This window comes from Canis lupus, chromosome 5, assembly GCF_011100685.1.
Source record: "Canis lupus familiaris isolate Mischka breed German Shepherd chromosome 5, alternate assembly UU_Cfam_GSD_1.0, whole genome shotgun sequence".
In the NCBI taxonomy this organism is placed as follows: Eukaryota; Metazoa; Chordata; class Mammalia; order Carnivora; family Canidae; genus Canis; species Canis lupus.
In genome coordinates this window covers 364,188-381,130 of record NC_049226.1, presented here as the reverse complement: position 1 = coordinate 381,130, position 16,943 = coordinate 364,188, and the positions used below count along the sequence as shown (strand labels likewise).

General features: G+C 52.1%; 2 long non-coding RNA genes across 2 annotated transcripts; one reads left to right on the top strand and one right to left on the bottom strand.

The window, feature by feature from the left end:
* Positions 1-5,997: 5,997 nt before the first annotated feature.
* LOC111096086 lies at positions 5,998-7,752 on the bottom strand. Its single transcript, XR_005358810.1, has 3 exons — positions 7,351-7,752; positions 6,849-7,200; positions 5,998-6,492 (listed from the first exon to the last, which is right to left on the bottom strand). It is a non-coding gene; the product is annotated as an uncharacterized LOC111096086 (long non-coding RNA).
* A 1,655-nt stretch (positions 7,753-9,407) lies between these two features.
* LOC111096085 lies at positions 9,408-14,768 on the top strand. The gene is made up of 3 exons (XR_005358809.1): positions 9,408-10,123; positions 10,347-10,556; positions 12,628-14,768. It is a non-coding gene; the product is annotated as an uncharacterized LOC111096085 (long non-coding RNA).
* The last annotated feature ends 2,175 nt before the right edge of the window (positions 14,769-16,943 follow it).

The following is a 16,943-nucleotide window of genomic DNA, read 5'->3' as shown; positions in this document are numbered from 1 at the left end:
TCCTCCCGAAGTGGGCTCTGCAGTCATGGTGCAGATCAAGGAAGGCTTCAAGTACCTGTTCCTTCACAGGTGTTCAGGGACGCCAGCTGCCCACATCGCCTGTCTTTCCCATCCTCCACCTCCAAGTATAGCCGCTTGGAGCATGTTGTTCCTTGGCTCTAGAGAAGGAACCTGGGAAGTGAGGCCCAGGTAGTGGCGGCAGGTGGGCCGGATTTTCCGTGTCTATGAAACGTGTGGGAGCTTCGAGCCAGGGGCATAGCCCCACAGGGAGTTGCTGGGGAGGAGGAGGCTCCTGCTCGACGTCCTCTGCCTAGCTCTGGCAGGGCCCCGCACTCTTTCCACCGGCCTTCCTTCCAGGGGCATCAGTGGGCCGGCTTCCTGCGCTGTGAGGCTTTAAGAGTGAGAGACAAAAAATTGCTTCCCCTTTCCCCCTACCAGGCCCCCAGTTTGAATTCACGTGGAATGCAGTGACCCCGCTGTAGCCGTGACCCCGCTGTGGCCGTGACCCCGCTGTGGCAGTGACCCCACTGTAACAGTGACCCTGCTGCAGCAGTGACCCGGCTGTGGCAGTGACCCCACTGTGGCAGTGACCCCGCTGTGGCAGTGACCCCGCTGTAGCAATGACCCCACTGTAACAGTGACCCCGCTGTGGCTGTGACCCCGCTATAGCCGTGACCCCACTGCGGCAGTGACCCTGCTGTGGCAGTGACCCGGCTGTGGCAGTGACCCTGCTGTGGCAGTGACCCCGCTGTAGCCATGACCCCTCTGTGGCAGTAACCCCACTGTGGCAGTGACCCCGCTGTAGCAGTGACTCCACTGTAACAGTGGCCCCGCTGTGGCAGTGACCCGGCTGTGGTAGTGACCCCGCTGTGGCCGTGACCCCGCTGTAGCCATGACCCCGCTGTGGCAGTAACCCCACTGTGGCAGGACCCCACTGCGGCAGTGACCCCACTGTAACAGTGACCCCGCTGTGGCAGAGACCCCGCTGCGGCAGTGACCCCACTGCGGCAGTGACCCCACTGTAACAGTGACCCCACTGTGGCAGAGACCCCGCTGCGGCAGAGACCCCGCTGCGGCAGTGACCCCGCTGTGGCAGTGACCCCGCTGTGGCAGAGACCCCGCTGCGGCAGTGACCCCGCTGCGGCAGTGACCCCACTGTAACAGTGACCCCGCTGCGGCAGAGACCCCGCTGCGGCAGAGACCCCGCTGCGGCAGTGACCCCGCTGTGGCAGTGACCCCGCTGCGGCAGTGACCCCGCTGTAACAGTGACCCCGCTGTGGCAGAGACCCCGCTGCGGCAGTGACCCCACTGTGGCAGTGACCCCGCTGTGGCAGTGACCCCGCTGTAGCAATGACCCCACTGTAACAGTGACCCCGCTGTGGCCATGACCCCGCTATGGCCGTGACCCCGCTGTGGCAGTGACCCCACTGCGGCAGTGACCCCACTGTAACAGTGACCCCGCTGCGGCAGTGACCCCACCGTGGCAGTGACCCCGCTGTAGCCATGACCCTGCTGTAGCCATGACCCCACTGTAGCCATGACCCTGCTGCTGCAGTGACCCCACTGTAGCCCTGACCCCTCTGTAGCTGTGACCCTGCTGTGGCAGTGACCCCGCTGTAGCCATGACCCCGCTATAGCCATGACCCCCCTGCGGCAGTGACCCCGCTGTAGCAGTGTAGCAGTGACCCCACTGTAACAGTGACCCCGCTGCGGCAGAGACCCCGCTGCGGCAGTGACCCCGCTGTGGCAGTGACCCCGCTGTGGCAGTGACCCCACTGCGGCAGTGACCCCACTGTAACAGTGACCCCGCTGTGGCAGTAACCCCGCTGCGGCAGTGACCCCACTGTGGCAGTGACCCCGCTGTAGCCATGACCCCACTGTAGCCATGACCCTGCTGCTGCAGTGACCCCACTGTAGCCCTGACCCCTCTGTAGCTGTGACCCTGCTGTGGCAGTGACCCCGCTGTAGCCATGACCCCGCTATAGCCATGACCCCCCTGCGGCAGTGACCCCGCTGTAGCAGTGTAGCAGTGACCCCACTGTAACAGTGACCCAGCTGTGGCAGTGACCCCGCTGTGGCAGTGACCCCACTGTAACAGCGACCCCGCTGTGACCGTGACCCCGCTATAGCCGTGACCCTGCTGTAGCCGTGACCCCCCTGCGGCAGGACCCCGTTGTGGCAGTGACCCCGCTGCAGCAGCTCCCTGCGGGTGGGACATGGTGTCCCGTCTCCAAATACAGGGTCTCCCTTGTGTATCAAATGCAAAACAGTAACGTGAATCCGGATGGACTTTTGGGCTCTGCTCTCAGTCCCTGCACCTTTGCTTAGAAAGACCGTGAGCACTCCCACGAGAGCCCCAGGGGCCTGGAGCGGGGCAGACAGGGTTGAGGGGTGGTCTGGACTCACGACACATCATCGGAGACATTACGTCAGGGAGGTTGAGTCGAGCTCTAGTCTTGAAGCGCCGGCGTGAGTCACAGTGTGGCATCACAGCAGAGTGGCTTGGGTGAGATCAGTGACTCTCCATCCCAGCTGTGCTTTAGAGTCAGCTGGAGATTTACGCATTTATATCATTAAGGCTCATCCTGAAAAATTCTGATTCAGAAGGTCTGAGGTGTAATTCAGACGCCTGTTTTTAAAAAAAATCCATGGTCGATATTTCTGCATTTAAGTGTGAAAATCTAATTTGATTAGAATTAAGATATATGTGTCCACTGGGGGTGGACCAGGATTTAGAGTCGCCTCATTGAGCCATTTTTTAAAACAGGGCATGGAGCTATATTTTTAGTTCTTCGGGGGAGAGAGGAGTAACCCGGCTGATGCCAGAAGGCATTTTACAGCTCAGAAGTCCCCTCGTAGTATGTCAATATTATTTGTATCAGGACAAGGCCCGGGCACGCACCAGGTGAATCGCTTGCTTCAGTGTGTCCCAGGCCGGCATCGGATGCCACGTGCAGGAAAGGCGCAGTCACCTTCCCTTGGCTCCCTTCCCGTTGCCGCCACGATGTCTCACTTGATTTGCTTCCTACTTGATGCTTTCAATCTCCTAAACCGAATCATTTGTTACCAGTGACTTCTGGCTTTTTTTGTGACCCAAACACACTCTTTAGGGGAATGAAAGTTCCCCTCCTTGGCCGTACGAATCGGAATCCTCCATTCTCAGCCCAGTCCTCCAGGCCGCACGCTCTACCTCTTGCTGGAGGCTGTCCCTGCGAGCACAGCGCCTTTAGCAGAGAACCTAGAGCTGGCCTACGTTTGTCCAGCTTGGGTAAAGGGTATCCCGCACCTCCTCTCCCGTAACTGCGGCAGCCGAGCGAGAGAGCCAAGCCAGGGCTGTGTCACTCGCTGCGGTCCGTAGAGCAGAAGCTACAGTCGCCCGGGAACAGTGGGCGTCCCAGGGCAGTGTTTCGAAGGTGTGCAAAAGCAATTAGGAAGAGCCTCCTTGGCTCCTGAGCATCGGAGAACCTGCCCGAGGGCCCACGGTTTCCATAGAAACATTAAGAAAATCAGCATCGAGGAGGCAATTAATAGGGCTGCAGGTCCCACTGGCCCTATTGTGCAGGAGCCAAGCCTATCAGGACTGGACTCACAGGGGAGCCTCCGCCCAGAGGAGAAGCTCAAGTCACAGATGTGTTCGGTCAAAATAAGGATCCAACTTGCATTGTTCCCTCCCCCGTAAGCCCAGCCTAGAATCGGCCTTTAACTTATAAGTTCCTCCAAGTGCTCCTGCAGAAGAAAAGTTGAGAATTTACAGAAACAGATTAAAAGGAATTATGTAAATAGTGAGAGCATCCTGCTTGTTTGTTTTTTTCCTTTTGCTTCTGGAATCCATAGCCCAGGTGTAGACAACACAAACCCATTTATTCCTCTTCCTACATTCAGTAAAATTACCCTTTTCTGTTTCTACTAATGTCCCTTTAGTAGGAAGCTTTACAAGCATCTCCACGTCTTCTCTAGGATCTTACTCCACTCGTAAATAAGGTGACTTTTGTTTTCTGTTTGATCTATGCTTTTCTTGTTGGAATTTAAACTTGTTTCCTCCAGTTCTGTACTAAATGAAATTAAAAATCAAACACGGAAACAAAACCACAAAACTAGAGCATTCTCACTCCTCGCTGGGCACTTACAGTCTTCCGTATGCTTACACCTCCTCAGTCATTCTCGGTCTCTCCTCCAGACTCATTATATCACTAGGTTGTGGGGGTTTTCTTTCCCCCTCAGATTCAAGAGCGTTTAAGAAAGAAATTCCCAACATTTTTCAAACGTCAAGTCTCTGGGACCAGGAAGATAAGGAGACTCTTCGCTAATGGCATAATTGCACAGTGTCTTAAGCACTTGGACATTTTTTTTCAACTGATCCTAATTACCAAGGAATTGAAGTTTTTATTACTCACATTTCACCATTAGGAAATCTAGTTCTTTTTTTTTTTTTAACTTTTATTTATTTATGATAGTCACAGAGAGAGAGAGAGAGAGAGAGAGGCAGAGACCTAGGCAGAGGAAGAAGCAGGCTCCAAGCACCGGGAGCCCGACGTGGGATTCGATCCCGGGTCTCCAGGATCGTGCCCTGGGCCAAAGGCAGGCGCTAAACCGCTGTGCCACTCAGGGTCTACGAGAGGCTGAGTCATTGTCCAAAGTCCTACAGATGGTGATCAACAGATTTGGGGCTTTGAATCCATGCGTTCCGGCTCCGAAGCCAAGCTCTCTTCTGTCACATTTCTGTGATTTTTAAGATGCTACACTTGTCCTTAGCAGTTGCTGTGCATCTCTGCGGCTTCCTCATGCTGACAATATGGATAAACAGGGCATTCGCTTCCCTCTCTCCCGGATTCTGGGTGCTCGGTCAGAAGACATGCAGAAAGTCAAGGAAAAATGGGAAAAATTCCCGTGTCCCTTCTCCTTACAATTCTCTGCTCTCTCCACCGCCCCCGACTCCAGCTGATCTTGGGGACTCCCTGCCGCTGCTTTTGCCTCCCTTCAGTGTCTTCTGTACAGAGAAACCAGAAAAATTCTACTAAAGCATGTCACACCATTTATCTTTCTAAGATCCATGCCCTAATATACGTTCTGGAGAAGTTCCTACAGGATTCCAGCGAGCCTGCCTCACTGGAGGAACTTAAAACAGGAAGATGGATGAGAAGACGTGAAGACGTGTGGTCCCCACTGCCACAGCTGGCGTGGGGGTCACAGCATAAACCTGTCATTTCCACTTCTACACTCCGCTCTGATTCTCTCCCCCCCCAACCCCATAGCCTAGCTGGGCTCATGACACAGGCCCTCCCCCATGAAGGGTGTGAGCACCTCATCTCTGTGCACTTCTCAGACTGAGGTTATTGCATTTTCCCTTTTTCTTTTTTTTTAAGGATTTATTTATTTATTCATGAGAAAGACATAGAGAGAGAGAGAGGCAGAGACACAGGCAGAGGGAGAAGCAGGCTCCATGCAGGGAGCCCGACGCGGGACTGATCCCAGGTCTCCAGGATCACACCCCGGGCTGCAGGCAGCGCTGAACTGCTGCGCCACCGGGGCTGCCCGCATTTTCCCTTTTCCCATCAAAATTAGGCAAAGGAGTCCTGAGAGGTGTCCCTTCTCTCCATCAGTCCTTGTCCCTTTTCTTTCCTGACCTCTCCACGCCGGCGGTCATCTTCTAGCATAAGATAACATTGACTTATTTCATTTTTTGTCTTTCCTCAGATAAATGTTAGCATTTTGAGAACAAGGATTTTCATAGGTTCAGTTTACAGCTGTGTCTCAGCCTCAAACACAGAGATGCTCAGAAACGTCTGTGAAATATTGATTGAAGAGTGAGGGGATGCCAGTGCCAAGGACAGGCCAACCCTAACAGCTACCCTCCCCCCCCCCCGACAATAAATAAGCAAGCCGACTAGGTCTGCCCTGCGATCCTCTCTCACAGGCTGTTCTTTTGCATCAAAATGATGGAACAAATTCTAAATCATACATGTGTGTCCTTACTTTTTTCACGTCTATTTCATGTCTAGTGTACCCACACTAGGTGGTGAACCCTTTGGGGTCAGGAAATGTGTCTTATTCTCTATCACATCCTCACTCTCCAGTCCAGTGTCTGGTTGATTACAAGTGTTCAATAAATAAGGGATTCAATAAATCAGGTGGATGAAAGGGAGAGAGAAGGTACAGAGCTGATATTACGTGCTTTATCACATTTCAGACAATTTTATTTTTTTTCCTGGAAACTCAGTGTCTGGAGTTCGGTGTGCCACACCCATGCCACACATACACGTAGTTGACTAGTCAAGGGCCTAAAGGAATTCTTAACCGCTAGGGCTCTCAGTGGATCCCGTGACTTGCAGAGGAAACATCTTAAAGGTAACGTGTGGCACTTCAGCCCCGCTGCTTTGCTGTGAGAACGTGACCTCTTACTGCTCCTGGCTTCTCCACACTCCGATTTCAGAACAGGCTCCATCACGTGTCCTCCCCTTCAGGCTCTCTGCACCCATCTGTTTCCATTTCCAGCTGCCACAGCCGGGACAAAGGACAAACACTCCCTCCTTTTGCCAACTCTGGCTTCATTTAAAAGGCTCATCCCTCAAATACAAATTTCTGGATAAAGGACAGTGAATGTGCGTGTTTGCGGGGGGTGGGTGTGGGTGGGGCTCTCACATTTACTGTCTCGGGCTAGCCTCTTAGTGTCACACAAGACAACACGCTTGGGACAGTCCCCGTGAGCAACTGAAATACAGAGAGCCAGGCTGACGATGCCAAAGGCAGGGCCTGCACGGTGTGTTCCCCCGCTTTTGCGCGCGCGCACACACACGCACGCACATGAATGCAAGAAGGGAAGTGACTAGAACAGGGGACAGTCACTGTACCTGTCGGACCCTCTGGCACGGATCCTGTGGGCTGGTGCTTTGAGTGGGGCACGGCCCTGCAGGACCCCACAGGTCACGGAAGGCCCGCAGGACTCCACAGGTCATGAAGGCCCCGCAGGACCCCACAGGTCACGAAGGCCCTGCAAGATCCCCCGGGTCACGGAAGGCTCCGCAGGACACCACAGGTCATGGAAGGCCCCGCAGGACCCCACAGGTCACGAAGGCCCTGCAAGATCCCCCGGGTCACGGAAGGCTCCGCAGGACTCCACAGGTCATGAAGGCCCCGCAGGACCCCACAGGTCACAGAAGGCCTCTGCTGCAGGTCGGGCCGTGCTGCTGCGGGTTTGATGTGCTGGTTTAAAACAATGACAAAAAGTCTTGTCACCCGATTTCATGGCTGCTGGCTCTGGGGAGCCCCCTTTCCTGGGGCCAATGAGGATTCCCGGATGCAAAGACTTGGGCAGATGCGGGGAAAGCTTTACTGCCCACGCGGCCTACAAACCTGGGAAATGCAGTTTTGGGCCACACACTGGACGGACGCTCCGGAGGGAAGAGTTCAGGCTTTGGGCTAAATGGGAGGCTTCGCCAGGTCCGCGCTCCTTGGCCCGGAGCCGCTACCCCGGCCCCGCCGCCACCTGCGCTGGCGCATTGCCGAGTCTCCCTGTCTCCGCCCTGACGGGTGGGGGCTCCTGCTGCTCTCCCATCCCTGGGGTCTGTCCTCACAGCAGCCAGGCTGGCAGGCAGGGGCTTCGCCGGCTGCCCCCCGCCCCCGCCCCCGGAAGGCACACGAGGGGGCCGCCAAGGTCACCGGGTCAGGGAGGACTTCAAGGCCCAAGAGCCACGGCCCTGACCTTCAAGAGCTTCCTGGGGCACCTGCCTCCTTCCCCAGCCGGGCTGTTCTGCCAGGAAGTAGGCTCACCGCGGGGGGGGGGGGGGGGGGGGCAGTCGAGCGCAGCGAGCCTGGGGCTCCTCCCTCCTCCCTCCTCCGCCCTGCGCCCTCGCTCAGCGCCGCGGGTTCCACGCCCCCCTCCCCCCTCCCCCCCCCCCCCCCCCCCCCCCGCTCCACAGCTGCAGCCCCCCCAGAGCTGCCAGAGGCCTCCGGGCCGTGGAACCCGGGGGGCTGGGGAGCTGCGTCCTGGGTGAGGGGCAGCTGGGTCCACGGGGTGGGGGGGGCTGTGCGGCCCGGGCGGGGGGTGGTGGAGCTGGGGGGCAGCGTGGACAGCACCTGCCCTCACCTGCCCTCACCTGCCCTCACCTGCCCACTGACACGGCAAATGTTAAGTCCTACATCTGCCTAATGTATTTATAGATACACATAAAATTTAACATATATTAAGGTACAATCTGATATTAATAAACTATGATGAGGCGAGATATAAATAAAAAGGCCTTCTCTGCAGGGAGACCCGGTGCTGCCCGCGGGGTCCCGGCAGGTGAGGGGACCGCGGGGGCGAGGGGACAGTGGCACAGGCCCCCCCTCAGCAAGAGCCCAGGCGCCGCCCGGTGGTGCGTCCCCTGCCCCTCTCCTCCGCCCATTCAGCGCCCTGCAGAGGGGACAGGACCGGCCTCACAGTGTCCCCTGGTGTCCCCGATCCCTAGACCCAGGGCCCTCACCTCCTGCTCCTCACCCCCATGTCCCACTGTGTCCCCCGGGCCCGCTGTCCCCACACGACTGACCCCCCACCCCAGGGCCCTCACCTCCTGCCCCCCACCCCAGGACCCTCACCTCCTGCCCCCCACCCCGAGGCCCTCACCTCCTGCCCCCCACCCCAGGACCCTCACCTCCTGCCCCCCACCCCAGGACCCTCACCTCCTGCCCCCCACCCCAGGACCCTCACCTCCTGCCCCCCACCCCAGGACCCTCACCTCCTGCCCCCCACCCCGGAGCCCTCACCTCATGCTCCTCACCCCGAGGCCTGTGTCACCGGGGTCGCTCGCCCCACACACTCAGGGTCGTGGAAGGGGCCAGCAGCCCGCTGCCCCCCAGGACGGAGCCCGTGTGTGCGTCCCCCTCGGCCTGTGATTAGAGAAATCAGTCTTAGCCACATCGCACCCTGAACCTGATGATGGGCGGCAGCTGATGGCCTTGCTGGGGTGAACGGAGCCCCCCCAGGGAGACGGATGCCATTACTCCTCCCCAATGCCCTTCACTGATGCTGTCACAATGGCTCACACGTGCTGCCAAGAATCCATAAAGTGCCGTGTGTCCCGAGGCCCCAGGGAGGCCCTCGCAGGGCTCAGCTGAGACCCAGGAAGTAGAGCTCTTACCCTCCAGGCCTTCGATGGGGGGCTGGGGAGCTGGGGAGCAGGCCGGGGGTGGGGGGGCCTGCGATGGCTGCCACCGAGTGGGCCTAACTATCCACCAGGCCCGGCCGGCAGGGAGAGGGCCCGGGGGCGGTGGCCTGTCGAGGTGGGAGCGGGTCACCCCGGGCAGGTGCTACGGTGGTTGGGAGCCCCGCGGGTGTGGACGGTCGGTGCGGTCCAGGCCGCCCAAAGGCCCCTGACCCGGGCTGGCTGTGCCAGTGAAGCCAGGGGATCCCGGGAGCTCGCCAAGGACCCGGCGCCCGTGTGCCTGAGTACACGCGTACTCGTGCCTGCGCGTGTGTTCGTGCCAATGTGCAAACATCTTCTTGTGTGCATATGTGTCGTGTGTGCACCTGGGGCACGGAAGGTATGGGGTGGAAACTGAGGCACCTGCTCTCGAAGGTCCCCCTGGGGAGGGTCCTCCTGCAGGGCGGAGTCCGCCCTCTAAGTCGGGGGGCGGGAGCAGCAGGGTGCAGACTTGGTAACACAAACCCGAAGGCGCCCGCCTGAGCCCAGCTGTAGACTACTCAGGGCCCGACGCTGAGCCCCACTCGGTTTTCTCTCGACTTATCCTTTGCCTGGTTTTGAAGTTTGTTGGTGGTCGTTGTGTTGTTGTTGAGTTGTAGGAGTTCTTTTTATGTTCTGGATATTAATCGCTTTCAGACGTATGATTGGCAAATATTTTTTCCCATTCTGTAGGTTGTTTTCTTCATTTTGAGTCTCCTTTGATGCACAAAGGTTTTTTTCTTTTTTCTTTTAAGATTTATGTCTTTGAAAGAGAGAGAGAGAGAGAAAGAGAGCATGGGGTCAGGGTGAGCAGAGGGACACAGACTGAGGAACTCAAGTAGGACCTCATCACGCGGAGCCTGAAGCCTGATGTGGGGCTCAGTCCCCGGACAGATCGTTACCTGAGCCCAAACCGAGTCAGATGCTGAACTGATGGTGTCACCCAGGCGCCCCCATGCACAAAGGTTCTTATTTCTGATAAAGCCCAATTTATCTATTTTCCTTCATTGCTTTTGCTCGTGGTGTCCCATCCATGAAGTCGTTGCCAAATTTAATGTCACGACACTTTTCTCCTGTTTCCTGAAAGTTTTATACTTTTAGCTCTTAGATTCAGGTTTTTGGTCTATTTTGAGCTAATTTATGTACATGACATAAAGTAGGGGTCTGACTTCATTCTTTGCCGTGTAGGTACCCTGTTATCACAGTACATTTGTTGAAAAGGCTGTTCCATATCCCAGTTGAATGGCCGTGGCATCCTTGCTGAAAATCCTTCGGCCACGAGCACGGAGGCTTATTTCGTGGCTCTGCTCCGCGCACTCGGCCCACGCATCTGTCTTCATGCCCGTCCAGCACTTCTTTGGTTATTGCAGCGTTGTAGTAAACTTGAAACCAGCAAATGTGAGTTCTTCAACTTTGTTCTTCTTTTTAAATATTATTTTGGCTTCTTTGGGTCCCATGACAGTCTAAGAATTTTAGGATGTTTATGTTTCTGCAAAAAATGATATTGGGATTTTTTTTTAAGGATTTTATTTAATCATGAGAGGCTCAGAGAGAGAGAGGCAGAGACACCAGCAGGCTCCCCACAAGGAGCCGGACGTGAGACTCGATCCCGGATCCCGGGATCACACCCTGAGCCGAAGGCAGATGCTCAACCGCGGAGCTACCCAGGCGTCCGGATATTGGGATTTTTAGGGATTGCATTAAAATCCATCGATCACGTTGGGTAGTATTGACATCTTGGCATTTTCTGATTCATAAACACGGCTTCTTTCCATTTATTTATATCTTCTTTAATGTCTTTCAGGGATATTTTATAGCTGCCTGTGTACAAGTCTTTTACTTCATTGGCTAAGTTTATTCTGAAATATTTTAGTATCAGTAGTACTATTTGTTGTCTTGGGATCTTTTGCTGAAAACCAGACATTTGGAAAACCGTGGCATCTCCCAGTCTTTGCAGACTGGCTCAGAGCTGGGGCTGATGGGCTAGATATGCTCCCAGCCAGGGATCAGCTGAGTAGAAAAGCTTCAGGTCTTCTTAGGTCGTTTCCGAGCAGGGGAATGGCTGTCTGTGGACGTCTTGATCTCCCAGGGAGGCCCGTGCCAATGACTCTGCATCTTCCGCAGGCTGCTGCAGGCCTCCACCTGTGTTCCCTTGCTCCAGGTGCCTGACGGTCTAGTCTCCCTGCAGCTTTCGTGGGTGGGGCCAGATGACCTTCCTGTCCGCAGATGAGGCAGGCCTCCAACCGTCCGTCTGTCCGTCCGGCAGCCTCCAGGCAGGTTAGAACATTGCAGGTGACGCTGGAGGGCGGGAACTGGGATCTGGGCTGTGGTGCCTCCAGAGGGGACCAGGCGCCAGGGCAAGGGGGGTGTGGGGGAAAACATCACGATATTTGCTACCATTTGTAATGTGTGTTTCTTAAAAACATTCTCTTGATTAGATGTTTACTTGCTCGCTGGACCCTCTGTTTTTCAGAGCCCCTATAAGATCAGTTCAGCCAATTGCTTTGTTTGCTTGTTTTATGTGTTTGTTTTTTGATGTTTGGGAGGAGGAGACAGGGAGGGGGAGAAACAGGGCTCGCAGCTTCCTCATCCACCTTTGGTGATGCTCTTCTCTCAAGACTTTTTATATCTTGCCTACCTTCGAATTTTTCTTTTGTCTTTTTTTCAGACCATTTGGCACAACGATATTTTTCTCTTTTTAGGTATCTCTTTTTACTTTTTGGAAGTCAATTTGTATTTAAATCTGCTTTCCGGGGCAGCCTGGGTGGCTCAGTGGTTTGGCGCCGCCTTCAGCCCGGGATGTGATCCTGGAGACCCGGGATGGAGACCCACGTCGGGCTCCCTGCATGGAGCCTGCTTCTCCTTCTGCCTGTGTCTCTGCCTCTCTGTATCTCTCATGAATAAATAAATAAATGGAATCTTTAAAAAATCAATCAATCAATCTGCTTTCCGTATAATATTAACCTGAAGGATTTGATGTTCTATAGCCATGGGATTAAAGATAGCTGTAAGGGATCCACATAAACAGAAAAGTCACATTAATGTCTATTTATAATTCTATTTGCAGTTTAGAGGATGTGTAGGGAATTGTAGGATTCAAATATCTCCTTGAACAGAGTTGTCTGTGTATTAGGCAAACTAAGGCAATATTTTTTCTTTCACTGTCTTTCTAGTCATAGTATCTACAAATGTTCTTCTCTCTCAGCTCCTATATCTTAGAGAACACAAGTCCTTCTGGTTCTTCTGGTACGAGAGCCATGAGTTATTTCTATAGCTCACTTGCTAGTTAAGGCTACTAACTGGCTACTAACCAGCTGTCTATTGAATGTTTTCTAAATCTGACATTTTATATTTGGATTTATTTGGTAATCAAGTAATCTATCGCTGTGTCACTTGTTCAAGGAACTCTATCTTACATTATCATATTTAACTTTTACCCAATTATTTCATTTGCTACCACTGCTTCCAGATTGTTAGCTGTATGGTTGGGGTAGCCTTTCCTGTCTTCTTCATGTCTGCATCCCCGTCACTAAGAAGCAACCACATGGTAAGTTTTTTCAATAAATTATCTAGCATGAGGGAGCTCAATCAATGAATAAATAAATGTGTCACAACTTCTTAATTGGGGAAATGAAGGACTTACTACAATTCACTTCTAAGTTCTCGTAGTTTAGAGCACATACAACAACATTACACCTTACGTAAGAGAAGAAGGATTCACAAAGATTTGTATATGAAAAGAAGCACAAAGATAGAAGTGTTTCCCCTATGGGATCTGCTTGCCATGGGATAGGATTGCTGTGGAGGGAGAGACAAAAGCACAGTGGGAAAGGGATGGGATTTATGTAGCCTGGAAGTGTGTGGGAGGGATGTCAGAAAAAGCTTCAAGCCAAGAGGACAGTCCTGTTGTTCTTAAAAAATGAGTTGAAATGCACTGGGTGGATGGTGAAGGTAGGCAATTCAAGTTGATTTATCTGAGGAACAGGGAACATAAGAAGCAAAAAGCATGGGTTGAGCAAACTAACAAAGCTTCATGTCCTCTGCTTACCGGTTGGGCTGGATTCTGTAGGTTGAGGCTGTCCTCAATGGCGTTTATTAGAGGATGACTTGCAGTTTGGAGAGATCAGATTCCTAGTTGTGTAAAGGATGAATGGGGTGAGGCCAGAGTCAGGGAGACCCCCTGCTACCGAAAGCAACCATCCAGGTGAGAAACCATAAAGGCCTAAACTTTGCAGATGGAGTGAAAACAGAGAAGGAGATGCAGCAGCTCAAATGCGCTTCCTTTGGCTTATTTTCCCTCACAGCCAGAACCAAAATTGGCATATGTTTAAAAGAAGATGTTGAATTGGCTCATATTTCTCCTATTTAGGCCAAGATGAACTTTCAGAAGCAAAAAGTCTTGAATTTATGTGGAATCGCTTCTTGGCTGGGAAAGATACATTTCTTATACCTCGAAGGAGAGGAAGGAGAGGTGGCCATGCCCCATGCTGTACCGCGTGGTTCAGTTATTAGAGACCACTGGGTTGGCTGTATCCTCATGCCCAGCCCTCCATTTACAGGGTCACCAGTGTCTTGGCTGCCCCACCTTCCTGTGCTCCTGGGATTATCTAAAAGGGAGCACGTCGGGTGTGGAGGGGCTGTGACATATCTTGGTTGTGTGGTATATGGTTTGTGCTGGCATAATTGGAGGCAGGTAGACATTTATCATTTTGGAGGTGATGAAATTGAGAATCCGAGAGATGGACAACCATCTCAGGATTACACAACTAGTATACAATGGAGACGAGCTAAGGCTGGCGATGGAAAACTGGACAGTCCTGAGTCACAGAGTTTCAAAATCTAATATAGGACCAGTTGGCCATAAAAGGGGGATGAACTCATCCTCAGACCCTCCCATGGACCTGCCTCCTAGTGATCAAAATTTAGCTTCTTCTTGGAAATGTATATCATTACGTTGCAACTTGCAGAAACTTTAATAAAGTTATATTAGTGAAGAGTTTTATTAATTTTTATCTTTAAGATATTTTTGATGGACGTTTTTGAGCATACTCTAAAGAAAAAGTAATTGTCCATCTAATCCCCACACAGAGCATTTCATTACTGAGCTTGGAGAAATATCCATCAGTGACCAGTCTTGTGTCATTTACCCATTCCCCATTTTGATAGTTTGTTGCTACGCCTCTCAACCATTTTACACATCCATAACCATGTTAGGCACAAGTAAACAGCATAAAGATTGAGTCCAGATACTCAAGAGTGACTATCCTTGGGGTTTCAGATGCCTTTGCCAACCTTTTGGGTGGCTGGAGGGATCAATAACTAGGCCTCGCATCCTCAGAAAACAAAGCACTTAGCACTAAGCTTTGGTATAAGTCTCCAAGGGTGGGCAGCTGTGCCTTGGGATGCAGAAGCAGAACAGAAACCACAACAACAACAGAAAAAGAAAAGTATATGTATTAATGACCAAGGGAATCTCAGGAAATAGCTCTGGCTTTAAAATGGTTTAAAAATATTAAAATGGTTTTAAAATAATTTGTTAAAAGGATTTTATTTTTAAGTAATCTTTACACCTAGTGTGGGGCTTGAACTCACAACCTTGAGATGGAGTCACATCCCTACCAACTGAGCTAGCCAGATGCCTCAATGATAATACTTTTAAGTGAATTATTTCCTGATTAAGAAAAACAGGGCAGCCCGGGTGGCTCAGCGGTTTAGAGCCCGCCTGCAGCCCAGGGGCTGATCCTGGAGACCCGGGATCGAGTCCCATGTCGGACTGCCTGCTTGGAGCCTGCTTCTCCCTCTGCCTGTGTCTCTGCCTCTCTCTCTCTGTGTCTCATGAATAAATAAATAAAATCTTAAAAAAGAAAAACAACTCTGTTCTTAGAGTCAAAAAGCTTAACTTTGAGTATGTCCTCTGGCACTACTTTTCTCTTAAATTCTGTGCACTTCAGGTCTCTCTCCTCCATATATTAGTCATTCAGCAAATACTCACTGGGCATCTCTTATGTGTCAGACACTGTGCTGGGCTTGGAAATAGTTTTTTTCACTAGATACTATGGAAAGTAAATAGCCCCTACATTTGGGCGGTTTATGATCTTATGGGTATATAATGTGTATACATGGGTGACGATGATAACACTGCCAGAAAGAAAAGCTCCACAGAAGAGTTAAATCAAGTACAATGGAATATTCCTCAGCCGTTAGAAACGACAAATACCCACCATTTGCTTCGATGTGGTTGGACCTGGAGGGTATGATGCTGAGTGAAATAAGTCAATCGGAGAGGGACAAACATTGTATGGTCTCATTCATTTGGGGAATATAAAAAAAGAAGTGAAAGGGAATAAAGGGGAAAGGAGAAAAAATGAGTGGGAAATATCAGAAAGGGAGACAGACCATGAGAGACCCCTAACTCTGGGAAACGAACTAGGGGTGGTGGAAGGGGAGGTGGGCGGGGGTGGGGGTGAATGGGTGACGGGCACTGAGGGGGGCACCTGATGGGATGAGCACTGGGTGTTATTCTGTATGTTGGCAAACTGAACACCAATAAAAAAATAAATTTATAAAAAAAATCAAGTACAAGGTGCTAAAAGGAAGAAATACTCTTCAGAATGAGGGGACATGTGTCAGGAAGCTCCACTAAGGAGGTAGCCTTTGAACCGACCTGAGGAAACAGCATCTGGATTGACCTCTGAGATTTGAGGAGAAGCTCAGGCAATGAAAGGGGATCCGTGGTGAAGGGAACCTTCTGTTGGGCATAGGATGAGACCACATAAATGGGCCAACCTGGCATGGAGACCGTGGAAAATCATCCGTGAAAAACCCAAGGGCTGTGTTAGCGTTAGCCAAGCCAAAAGGTGCTTAGACTACGTGTCCTCACGCGTCTGGCTGTGACTCGTTCCCTGGATCACCAACACCTCCCTAGAGCTCCTGGTGATGCAGAGGGAAGATTATGGACCACTGGGAGTCTCAAGAAACCAGAGGCCATAGCAGCTTGGTTGGTGGCTCCAGTAATCCTGTTGGTTATGAGGGTGTCGTGGACATCTCAGATCAGGGCACAGCTGGGAATATTTCAGAAAAATAATTCATCTAGTTCTACCCAGAAGTGAGCATCTTCTTTGATTCCATTTGATTCTCTGAGGGAGCTGCAGAGCTGCTTGGTGGTGATTGTGTTTCTGTGAGGGGCTACTTCTTTTAGGGGTTTTAGGAAGAATGAGAGGCATTTGGGTATTATCCTAGCAAGGCTACTAATGTTATTATTACTATAATACTAATGTATAGTCTTGTGCAAAGTTTCAAGCTGCTTTCACCTTTATCATCTCAACCGAGCCTAACAATGACCACATAAATCTTTTTAAGACGGGAGAAACCTGAGACTCAAACATGCTGATTAAATGATGTAGTGAAAGATATAATGGGTAGCAGAACTGAAACTTTATGATTCCAGAACACGTTCTTTCTGGGTTCTGGGAAGCAGGGGGAGGCCACCAGTCTGCAAACCTGGAGTCTGACTCACCTTGTACCCAGTTAAGGAGTGCATCTCCCTAAAGGTGGGCTCTTTCTGCTGGGCCACAGGTTGCTATTCTGCTTCAGAGAACTGTCTCGGCCGAGGAGAAGCCAGGCCTCATCGTGGAGCGCTTGGCACAACCAAACAGGCCGCATCTCACTTCCATGGAAATGCTCTGCGGGACCCACATGCACCCGCTGCAAACACAGGCATGCGGACTTCAGGTGCCTCGTGCAAAGCACCGGGTATGTCCCGGTCCCTGCACCAAGACAGATAGG